Raw genomic sequence first — 12,281 nt, 5'->3', positions numbered from 1 at the left:
TCTTTGACAGACTGGCTGCCACATGTCAGCAGATGACTGGGCTTGTGCCTCACCCAGCAAGACAGGACACATCTCAGGCCTTCAGAGTCTCTTGCAAATGGTCAGAACTCAAGAGTCCATTGGAATGCACACACAGATTCCTATTGAATTGGAATATCGGCTTTTCACTCTGTGTTTAGGAATACTCAGTATTGAGGTTCACTAATACCCATCACGGAGGTTCTATGTGCCCTCCTTGGTCCCCTGTGTCCCTGGACCCAAGGTGTGCCTACCCTCTGCATGAAGCACCCAGATCTCTGTGAAGCAAGAGTCTGCAGAGTCCAGGAAAGCATGGGACCCAGAGGCTGGCACTCGGGCTGAAGCTCACACTCAGAGCCATGTGCAGGACCAAACAGGTGATTAAAAATGAGAGCACTGGGCTGGACCCAGGCTGAACTCAGGAACAGGCAGCAGCAACAAATTTCCAGTAATAAGAGTCTGCCAGAGACACAGCACTGTCACTTTCCTCCTGCCACCTCAGGAGTTAAGCCTAGGCAGGTCTCAGTGCCCACAACAGCACCAGAACTGCATCCCAAAGAGGGGATCAGAGAGGAAGCACTTTGGTTTTTTTCACAGCTCTTATTTATGTGTTCTTATGGCATGCACTGTCCTGTTCTCATGGTTTTGTTGAAGTTCCAGGTAGAATGGGCTAATGCACATTAAGACTGAAAGCAGAATGTTAAATGGCGTCACAGACGTATCAGAAAAGGACGGCTTAGAGATTATCTGAGTCAACCTTGTGCGAAAACTGCTAAAAATGAGACCCTAACAATGTTATATGGCAGCCTGCAAAGGCTGGCTTTGGGTTCCAGAAGAAAATGTGTGTATGTGTGTGTTGTTTGTGTGTGTGTGTGTATAGATGTGTGTATGTTGGTATATGTGTATGTGTAGATATATGTATATACAGAGACAGTATATAAGGTGAATATGTACATTTGCATTTATATGTATTTAAATACATAAACATATGATATATATACACAAAGTGTATGTGTGTGGGGGTGCATATATATGTGTGCATATATATGTATATGCAGAGAGAGTATATAAGGTGAATAGGTACATTAGTATTTATATGTAAATATATACGGTGTATATATACGTAAGGTGTGTGGGGGTATATATATGCATGCATATATTTAATACATGTATGTACATACACAGAGTATATTAGGTATATATACATATGTCAATATATGGTATATATATGGTATATATGTATGTGTATATATGTATATTTACACAAAGAGTACGGTGAATATATATGTATATATAAATATATAAGGGTGTGTGTGTATATGTATATGGTGCGCGTGTGTGTGTGTGTATCTGGATTTGCTACTGTCTAATGAATAAACAGATCTGGATTTGAAACACAATGGTGTACATGAACGCTAGCAGAAAAAGCCCATCAAATTTCTCCCACACTGGGGCACTGCAGAGTCCTTCCCTTCTCGAATGTTCTCCCTGGCACTTGTGTTTCTTTCCTTGCTGACCTCTGCCTAGTTGCAGATAGAGATGGATTTTGACAGAACGGGGAAGAGTTGTTCTATCTCCATGGCAACGTCAATTCACATTCTGCAGGTACATTGGCCGCCACTGCCTAAATGAAGGCTCCTGAAGGCTCTGTGTGTTGCCGTGCCTGGCCAAAAATAACTTGGCATGCCACCGTTCCTCACAGCCCCATGGAGAGAGGCATTAAACTGACTGGATGCCAACTGTCAACTCTGTTCCCGTCTTCCTGCTAAAGAGGAAGAAACAGGAACTGCCAGTGTTTGGGGGAGGGGAGCCAGTGAGGCTGCGACGTTGTTCCCATGGTCTGAGAAATATCCCTTTCCTCTGTTGAATGGAACATGAAATACATTCTAACTTGTTCACCCCGGGGGCACCAGATAATTTGTATTTCATCAGAAGTATTATAATTACATAGTTTAGAGTTAGAATTAATTAGCATTTGGGGAAGTAGTGATAAAACCAAGCAGTTATTAAAAAATTAATTTTAATAGAGGTCAGTTTGGAGAGAGTACTTGGTTTTCTTTTGAAAGATCTGTGTGTGTGTGTGTGGGGTGGGGGAGATAAAAAATAAAATTATTAAATGATCCTTTAATCAACCTGAAATGTGAACCACCTTATCATTAGATGCTACCACTAGATGTTAAAATCCAAATCAGCAGCACACATGCAGAACATATTTCAAAAGAAGTCAAGAGTTAGGTGAGTCTTTGAGGGTTATCTATGAAGAAAAAGAAAGTTTTGTAGTATCCTTTAAAAAGTATATCATGTTCCCAAGAATATGGGTCATAGCAACCTTCTTGATGTTAAACATAGTCAAGAATGATTTCATATACTATACTAGACACATGAGATACTTAATAATAATTAAATATTGTCTGAGGAATAATTTTTGAAATCAATTAACATTGCCTATGAGTGTACTGAGTGTGAAGCTCTCCTGGGAGGGCTTGCGCACCCGGGAATGAAGTCAAATATTTGCCCTTGTGAAGCTTTTACTTTGTTGTGAGTGAGGAGTCAGAAAAGATTGTAATTTTTAAAAGTATTTTTACCTTCAATTGGAGTTTTACAATACTCCTCTAAGTCTTTCAAATCAAAGACCATCACAGTTAAATTTTAATTTTTTTCTGAAATTGATCACCGTTCCGTGGTTGTATAAAAGACCCTCCTTGTTCTCAGAGGATAATGTTGAAACCTTTGGGGAGGAAGATACATCATGTATGCAGCTTACTCTCCAATTGTTCAGCAGCAACAATAATTGTTTTCATTAGAATGAGAAAAAGGGAAAGCAATGGAGAAAATGAGGCAACTTGTTATCAAGTGGTGAGTGGAAGAGGAAGGTATGCTACAGTTTATTGTACTATTCTTGTAACTGTTCCTTCATTTGTATATATTTTTTTCAAAACAATAAGTTAATGCAGTCTATAGCTTTAGGCAAAAACTCTTTTTCAAGAAAAAGGAACAGTGTGCAAAATTTATTTTAATTTTTTCTTAAATGAATTCCAAGACTTTTTAAAAATCTACGACAACACTTGTAAATATATACTTCTTTAGTTTTCAGATTATAGTAGGAGTTACCCTACTAATATTCTGAAATAAGAAGTTGCCTTTACGGGTATACCAATATTTTTAAGCAGTGCCAATTTCTAAGTAATCTTTTCTTAACTTTGCTTCCGAAAATTTGAAAAATGTCCTTTCATCAAAAGCTATAGGCTGCATTAGTTTAGCTTTTCATTTTCCTTCCAAGACAACACCCTTGCCGCAATTTGGGGACAGAATCATCAACTGACCCACTCCACATCTTTATACTTGAAATCAAAGTTGTTCCCTTTAAAAAGCTCACTGGAGAGGAATATGTGGGATTTGATAAGCTCTGTTGATGGTTTAATAATTATGAATGTTTCACAGACATTATACATTAATCCCACATTTATTAGCATAAGAGCAAAACTAAGGAATGAAAGCAAATTGTTCTGCAGGGTCCATTTGTGCATGCCATTATCATGCCCCATAAAGAAAACAAAATCTTTCATAAAGGATCATTAGTTTTTTCATCTTATTTACACTATTAGATGTTGCCACAGAACATTGGAATATGCATTGGCGCAACCTGAATTGTCTGTCTGCGGTTCATTGAAATCTCTATCCATTGTATGCATTGTCAAAAAGGAAAACAAAGAACCAAAAATACATGGTTTATTTTAAATTAGGAGATAAGCTCTGATTTTCTGATGTGTTAAGTTGAAGCCTGGATCATTTTCTCGCTAATCCAGTGTGAGTTTCTAACAGTGAGCTCTGTTTTAAGAGGAAAAAGGGTGATGTAGCCCAATTAATAAGACGGCCTTGTTCATTTTCTCTGGGATGATGAAGCATTGCATGGCTCCCTGGCTCAGTGAAAACAGGGTGGAAAAACGATCCAGGAATTGTAAATTGAGCATGCAGGGCTCTGCAACAGCTGTCCTGTATCTCTTTGGGAATAAGGAGTAGGGTTCACCGTACTTGTCCAGTTTTCTTTGCACTTGCCACTGTTACTCTTAAATTATTTTGGGGGGTTGCTTTCATTTTGGGACATTTTTTGAAGAAAAATGTGTGCCTCCAAGTTCATGCCCAGGTTGTCTGTCCTGATCACACAATGGCCTTGGAGGTTTCTTACGAATTCTGTGTGCAGTCTCTCACTGCATTCCTTACTTAGCAGTTTTGAGTGCAAAGCCTTGAAAATTAATTAAGTGCCTTTCTATTTTCTGTTCCAGTCTGTGATCTGGTGCCTGGAGGATATTTTGACTATTTTTGACTTCACGTATGTTTTGTTGTTGTTGTTGTTACATAAAGTTTTTTATTTTTAAATTCTATGTCTAATATGTTATTTTTCTTTTATTCTGTCCATTCATTCAACATCCATGTTGACATAGTTTGGATATTTGTCCCTCCAAATCTCATATTGAAATTTGGCCCCTGATGTTGAAGGTGGGGCATAGTGGAAGGTGTTTAGGTCATAGGGACAGATGCCTCATGTATAGCTTGGTGGCATCCCTGTGATAATGAGTGAGTTCTTTTTCTATTAGTTTATGCAAGAACTGGCTGTTTTAGAGAGACTGACACTTCCCATCATCACTCTTGCTCCTTCTCTGGTCGGGTGACCTACCTGCTCCCTCTTCACCTTCCACCATGATTTGAAACTCCCTGAGGCCCTCATCAGAAGCAGATGTTGGTGCCGTGCTTCTTGTACAACCTGCAGAACCATAAGCCAAATCAATCTTTTCTTTGTAAATTACCCATCCTCATGTATTCCCTTATAGCAGCACCAAACAGACTAAGACATATATGCATAGTTGTGTTCTTAAATTTTGTTGTTCCCAAGATAGTTCTTCCTTTCTTTTTTTCTTTTCCTTTATCCCTGTCTCTTCATTCACATTACAGATCAGGCACAGGACCTGGGCTGAAGAATGTATGGGGTAGGTAGGTTACTTTCTCTCCTCTTTCTATGCAGTCAATGTAAGAATCCCAGCACTTTGGGAGGCCAAGGCGGGCGGATCACCTGACGTCGGGAGTTCAAGACCAGCCTGACCAACATGGAGAAACACCGTCTCTACTAAAAATACAAAAAATTAGCAGGGCATGGTGGCACATACCTGTAATACCAGCTAATCGGGAGGCTGAGGTAGGAGAATTGCTTGAACCTGGGAGGCAGAGGTTGCGGTGAGCCGAGATTGCACCATTGCACTGCCGCCTGGGCAACAAGAGTGAAACTCCGTCTCAAAAAAATAAAAACAAAAAAATAGTGGAGGAAATGGGCAAGCATTGAAGCTGAGAATTTTCTACGGTCCCTTCCCTTCCCTGCAGTTCTGGGAGTGGCCACTAGGGACGCAGTTGTGCTGTTAATGGGTCTCAGGAGAGGCCTTGCCCAGGTGTGAACAAGGGAGGTTAGCGCACTATTACTTTTATGGCATCTAACTATACGGTAGTATAAATTCACTGTGATAACTTCACTGAGCAAAGGTACAAATCGACAAATGGACAACAATTTCTATCATTGATTAATCAAATAGTCAGAAGTCAATAATCTGCTAAGAATATTCTGACCTCTACTGGCCCTCGGCAATAGATGGAGACAGAACAATGCCATCAATGTGAAGACAGCCTCCCACTCTCTCCTCTCCCGCTTCTCCTACAGGCTTTGAGGATCACCAAGTTTCACTCCTTCATTCACAGGTCTCTGACGTTTGAGAGTCCGGAACATCACAAGATACCCATAATTTCCCATGACGTGAAGTAATAGAGATGAGATTTAGTAGGAGAGTAAACCTACCTCTCTCCTTGCTGTTGTATCCCCAGTGTGCAGTGGGGTGATTTCCCAGAGTCGGTGTGAAGTCAGTGTTTGTGGAATAACAGATACGAAAGAAAATAGACTCAGTTTTGTAAGAAAGAACAAGGTTCACTCAGGACATAACGAACAAGGGAGTTTCTTCTTATGTGTGATCACTGAATTGTATAATTGGGAGGGAAAGATCACTGCTATGTTAATTTCCTCCTGCAAACACACACAGTCTCTTCTTGCAAAACAGTGCAACCTATCTCCCTTGCCTTTCTCATTGGAGAAAGCTTTTTGCATGCAGGTGTTTCTCCCAAAAGCAAGACCTCAAATAGAATACGTTTTGTAGGTTGGTGAAAGAGTGACTCATGTATAGGCAGAGGTGCAAAGAGACTGTTTTACTGGAAGTGCAGGATTGTAACTTTATTCTATAAAGAATTATAAAATTTGTAGACTCATGGAATATTAGAACTGAAAATAACATTAGTGATTCTAGTTTCATCTTTTCCATGTTTTTAGTTGAGGAAGCCTCTTCTTTGGAGAAATGGTAAAGTTAACCACAATCACATTCATTTTGAATATTTTTGTTATTAAGTAACATACGCTAAATTTATGACATTTAGTTTTCAGTAAGAGCTGTGACATTGATACTCTAATCAAGAAATTAATGTAATAACTTACATTAAGCTGAATTTCTTGTATTTAAAATTTTATCTATATGTGAATATATTTTTAATGTCACTTTTTATCAGCCCTTTTAACTTGAGGGCTGTGGGAAAATTCCTATTTCTTTATCTATAAAATAAAGATTATATCATATCTGTTCTGCTTTCCTCTTTTCTCAAAAGTGAGTGAGAAAATGTGAAAGCACTTTATGAACTATAAAGCAATATACCATGAAGAGAATGACACAAATGAATATAATTTTATTATTCTCCCAAATAAATCCAACCTTTATTATTAACACCTATGGGAACAGTGCAAAAACAAGTCTGATACATTTTTTAAAGGTCAGGAATTTTGTAGAATTTTTAAACTATAAAAGAAACATGACATGATTTTCTCAAACATAAATTTCTTGCTTTTATTAGAATACATGAATAAGCACAATACTGATAACCTATGGGTCAGATTTGGCTGGCTTCCAAATTAACCTATCTGGCAGAGGTCTTGTGATCCATGGCAACATCCGGTCCCTGGGTGGGGTCTTATCAGGTGTTCCTCAGATTGTTGACATACTGTTTACTATGTAACTTACACTGAAAAAGATCCTGATTTGTTTCAGAATCAGGAAGTCTGGCTGATGGTCTTACACACAGACCCCTTAACCTGTATGTTGCAGTCTGTAGCCAATGATTGTAACTTCTGTAACCTACCCGCCAGTGAAAAACAACAGCTCTGGTGTGAGGAGATCCCTTCCTTCTAAACTTTCTTATAAAGGCCTTCCAACTCTGGAACACACCCAACTTTTGTTGACTTCCTGAGTCAGTCCTCACATTTAGTTTCCAATAAACCTTTGTCAATCGTCACGTTTGATTTCCAACAAATGTTTATCAAACCATTATCAAGCCTCGACAGTCTTAGTTTTGGTCAACAATACTAACATTTTGAGCAGCTTATTATTTAAAAATTGATATATATTCCTAAAAGGAGGACTTATTACAGTGTAACAACCAGTCATGTATAAAATGCCACTAGAAAATTCCTCATAAAAATACTATCTCTGTTGAATTAATAAATTCTCCCTTCAATTTCATAGTCTTTTTTTTTTAGAAGCATAGCCTATATAGCGTTTATTTCTATATTGAACCTGGCTATACTCATTAGTGATTTCATAGTGCTTTCTTTGTTATTTTAGAGTGCTTTAGGGGGGCAGTTTTAGATTCTTTTTTTTTTTTTTTTTCGTTTTTGTTTGAGACGGAGTCTCGCTCTGTCATCAGGCTGGAGTGCAGTGGGCCAATCTCAGCTGACTGCAACCTCTGCCTCCTGGGTTCAAGCGATTCTCCTGCCTCAGCCTCCTGAGTAGCTGGGACTACAGGTGCGTACCACCACGCCCAGCTAATTTTTTGTATATTTAGTAGAAATGGGGTTTCACCGTGTTAGCCCGATGATCTCCATCTCTTGATGTCGTGATCCGCCCACCTCGGCCTCCCATCAGTGCTGGGGTTACAGGCGTGAGCCACCTCACCCAGCCTAGATTCTTTTAGAGAAAAATCAAAGCATTTCTAATAAAGTTTGCTTTCTGTTCTAGTTTTGTTTGGCTTCAGAATGCATGTATAAAATTTTTATAACTTCACAGAGTATGAAGGCATTGTGCTCGGGCCTCGTTTCTGTTTTTCAGTGTGATTACATATGAGCTCTTTCATAGAAATTTTACTAAGTAGTGGTCACTGTGTGTGAAATGCTGCTTATTCACTGGGTTCATGTCTGTGTCTGGTTTTCCTCATCATTCTGAACCCACTGCATATTGGCATTTGCCATTGGGGTGAACGTACACAGGCCTTTTGGGAAACCAGGCTCAGGCCCCAGGCTCTGAGTCAGAGGAACAAAGGGGAGATGTCATTCCCTCACCTCCTCCCAGTGAAAAATAGAAAATGAAATCTCCTTTGGATACTTGGCAAGGATCTAGCAGTTATTTCTCCAGTGTAAAAGAAAAGGGTCTTGGAAAAAGACCCTTTGCTAATCAATATACAAGTAGGAAAGAGTAGAGAGGTGTGACATCTTGGGCATTAGGGTTCACGGCCTGAACTCCTTTTGAATTCTACTTTCTGTTTTATTTTCTTGGAATTTATGGCTGCAAATGACTGTGCTTTTGGCAACTGAGGGCCTGATGAAAGTTCTTCCCTTGCGTATGTAACAGGTGACACTCATGGACTGACATCAACTTCCAAAAATATGAAGAATTTTAGAGAAAAAAAACCACTCTTCAATGAGGACAAGTTGCAATTTTGTACACGGAGGAAACAACAATAACTTTGTGTTTTAGGTATTAGGGAGCTTACCCATGTTCAGGTTATTTTACCAAATTTAAATTTTTTTTTTTTTTGAGATGGAGTCTCGCTCTGTCGCCCAGGCTGGAGTGCAGTGGCCGGATCTCAGCTCACTGCAAGCTCCACCTCCCGGGTCTACGCCGTTCTCCTGCCTCAGCCTCCCGAGTAGCTGAAACTACAGATGCCCGCCACCTCGCCCGGCTAGTTTTTCTCTATTTTTTAGTAGAGACGGGGTTTCACCGTGTTAGCCAGGATGGTCTCGATCTCCTGACCTTGCGATCCGCCCATCTCGGCCTCCCAAAGTGCTGGGATTACAGGCTTGAGCCACTGCGCCCGGCCAAAAAATTTTTAATAACCAAAAATTTACCTTAGAAATGTAGTATTTAGCCATCATTCCTTTTGTCAAAATATTGTTTTTCTGGCTGGACACAATGGCGTATGCCTGTAATCCCAGCACTTTGGGAAGCTGAGGCAAGAGGATTACTTGAGGCCAGAAGTTTGAGACCAGCCTGGGCAATAGCAAAAGACCTTGTCTCTATAAAAAAGTAATAAATAAATAAATAAAAATTTAAAAATAAATGAATAAATAAATAAATAAGCCAGCTGTGGTGGTTTGCACCTGTGGTCTGAGTGACTGAAGAGGCTTAGGCAGGTGGTTCCCTTGAGCCCAGGAGTTTGAGGCTACTGTGAGCTATGACTGCACCACTGCATTCCAGTCTGGTTGACAGGGCAAGACTCTGTCTTTAAATAATAGTGATAATGATAACAACAACAACAATACTAATTTTAAAATGTTGTTTACCTCCATGTTTAAATGCCAAACTACTTAATTAGCATTTTTAATTTGATTTAAATTAATCTATGCTTGGGGATCTTTTACCGTTACCAATTTGCATTTGAAATACATAATAGAGTTATTCTAATAATCCAAAAATGGACTTTTTAGATCTTTCCCTTCTTTTTTTGATTTATAAATAGCATATTAATTCCCATTTAAAGTGTGGATGCAGCGTGGCTGTCAGCATATTCCATTTTAGTAATTTCACTATTGATTTATTTCTTTTGTAAAAGTTACAAAAGCAATGGTTATTTGCTATCGCAAATAGAAGTGACTCAGAATGGTAAATACTTACAGTTCATGGTTTCTTCCCTGCCTGACAGTGTGAGTCAGAAATTAAATAAATCGGTGATGAAATTCCTAGAATGGAATCTGCTGGGACCCACACTGTGTCCACACTCCATTCTCTCCTCTACAACCAAATTAAACATACTCTCTCCAAGTAGGATGGTTCCACTTAGCAAAATAAAAGTGACTCAACTCTACCCATTTTCCCACAGGTGCATTTAGCAAATACTGGTGGCTTTCGGTTGCAAAGGTCCAGGGATTGGTGCTCTTGGAGAGCAGTTCAGGAAAAGGGCCTGTATGCAGGAATGGAGGGGAAAGGGGATACAGAGAAAGTTGCTCTATGATGGTCTGTCCACAGGGCAGCTCCAGCAGTCTCCTGTGAATGCAATTTATTTTTATTTATACTTTTTTTTGTTTGTTTGAGACAGAGTCTTGCTGTGCCCTATCACCCAGGCTGTAGTGCAGTGGCATGATCACTGCAATCTCCACCTTCCAGGCTCAAGAGATCCCCCTGCCTCACCCTCCCGAGTAGCTGGGACTACAGTTGCACAACACCATGCCCATCTAACTTGTATTTTTTGTAGAGAGGGAGTTTCACTATGTTCCCCAGGGTGGTCCCAAACTCCTGAGCTCGAGTGATCCACCCACCTCAGCCTCCCAAAGAGCTGAGATTACAGATGTGAGTCACCACATCCAGCTGTAAATGTAAGTTATATTCACAAATGTAAGACAGACGTTAGAGTACATGATTTGCCTGCTATAGAAATACAGCAATGTGTATGTGAAAATGTAAATGCTGTATTTTTTACCCATAAGACAAATAGAAGAGCTATATGCTTTAATGATGCATAGGACTATTTTCTGAAATCTGCTACTGGTATTGAATGGTTGTGGCTGTTATTTATTTATTTATTATTATTATTATTATCATCATCATCATCATGATCATCATTTGAGACATAGTCTAGCTCTGCCACCTAGGCCAGAATGCAGTGATGTGATCTTGGCTCACTGCAACCTCCCCCTCCAGGGTTCAAGCAATTCTCCTGCCTCAGCTGAGATTACAGGCGTGCACCACTATGCCTGGCTAATTTTTGTATTTTTAGTACAGACAAGGTTTCACCGTGTTGGTCAGGCTGGTGTCGAACTCCTGACCTCATGATCCGCCCACCTCAGCCTCCCAAAGTGCTGGTATTACAGGCGTGAGCCACCGTGTCCGGCCAAGTTGTGGCTGTTATTTTAACATAGAAAGTCTATTTTCCAATCAAAGTGTAACTTCTCTAATAATATGCTTTGTATTTGTGATTAATGTTTTAGTAATATAGGACAAATAATTTTTTTCCTTTTTTGATTACCACTAGGCCAATATTTTTTGTATTATGGTTAAAGTTGATATTTTAGTAACAGAATAAGAAAATATATCTTTTTCCCTTTATAACCACCAATCTGATGTTTCCCATGTAACAGTTTTTTCCTGGATATACCTAGTGATTCCTGAATTTTCTTACTATAGCTTACCCACTGTTACTGGCTCTTTGCTTTAAATAATCTTGACACATAGTCCTCATCACAGATCCACATTTTCTTTGGCCATATATACAAACTCGACAGTATGGTGTTGGAAATGTGAAAGGGCTGCTAACTCTCCTGAATCTCCTGTCATTGGTTATCAAACACCATTTAAGCACTTTATATCTGAAGGAAGCCGATTTTGTTTGAGCCACTTGATTTTTCCAATGAAGCAAGGAGGAGCAAATAAGTGGTAAAAACAACCTTGGCTTGTTTTATTTTTCCTCCATGAAGGGAGTCTGGGGCTCCCACTGGTATTTTTCATGTTTATCATGGATGTCCCAGGCAGTAGCAAGTTCTGAGAAATGGTATCTAACCTTTCAAATTGAAGATTTTATTTGCTAGAATATTCATTCTTTCTTGCTTATCTCAAAATCAGGTGGGATGAGCGTCGTTACTGTCCCCTCGCGCATGAGCTTGAGATCAGTTGGTAGCTAAGCCTTGCTGATGCTTATTCGTCTTTGAGATTAACAGAGTAGCTTATAAAATGCATTACTTTTTTTTTTTTTTTTTTTTTGAGACGGAGTCTCGCTCTGTCGCCCAGGCTGGAGTGCAGTGGCCGGATGTCAGCTCACTGCAAGCTCCGCCTCCCGAGGTTTATACCATTCTCCTGCCTCAGCCTCCCGAGTAGCTGGGACTACAGGCGCCCGCCACCTCGCCCGGCTAGTTTTTGTATTTTTTAGTAGAGACGGGGTTTCACCGTGTTAGCCAGGATGGTTTTGAAATGCAAGCATGA

At 39.7% G+C, this 12,281-nt stretch overlaps 1 protein-coding gene and 1 non-coding gene across 3 annotated transcripts in view; one reads left to right on the top strand and one right to left on the bottom strand.

Annotated features, from left to right (window-relative positions):
• The window catches only part of DSCAM (DS cell adhesion molecule), an 825,379-nt gene that overhangs the window by 337,310 nt on the left and 475,788 nt on the right, over positions 1-12,281 (top strand). The gene's annotated exons all lie outside the window — the stretch shown is intronic.
• Positions 4,944-5,079, bottom strand: LOC116274784. Its single transcript, XR_004183559.1, has one exon. It is a non-coding gene; the product is annotated as a small nucleolar RNA SNORA51 (small nucleolar RNA).

This window comes from Papio anubis, chromosome 4, assembly GCF_008728515.1.
Source record: "Papio anubis isolate 15944 chromosome 4, Panubis1.0, whole genome shotgun sequence".
In the NCBI taxonomy this organism is placed as follows: Eukaryota; Metazoa; Chordata; class Mammalia; order Primates; family Cercopithecidae; genus Papio; species Papio anubis.
This window is presented reverse-complemented; position numbering and strand designations above follow the sequence as displayed.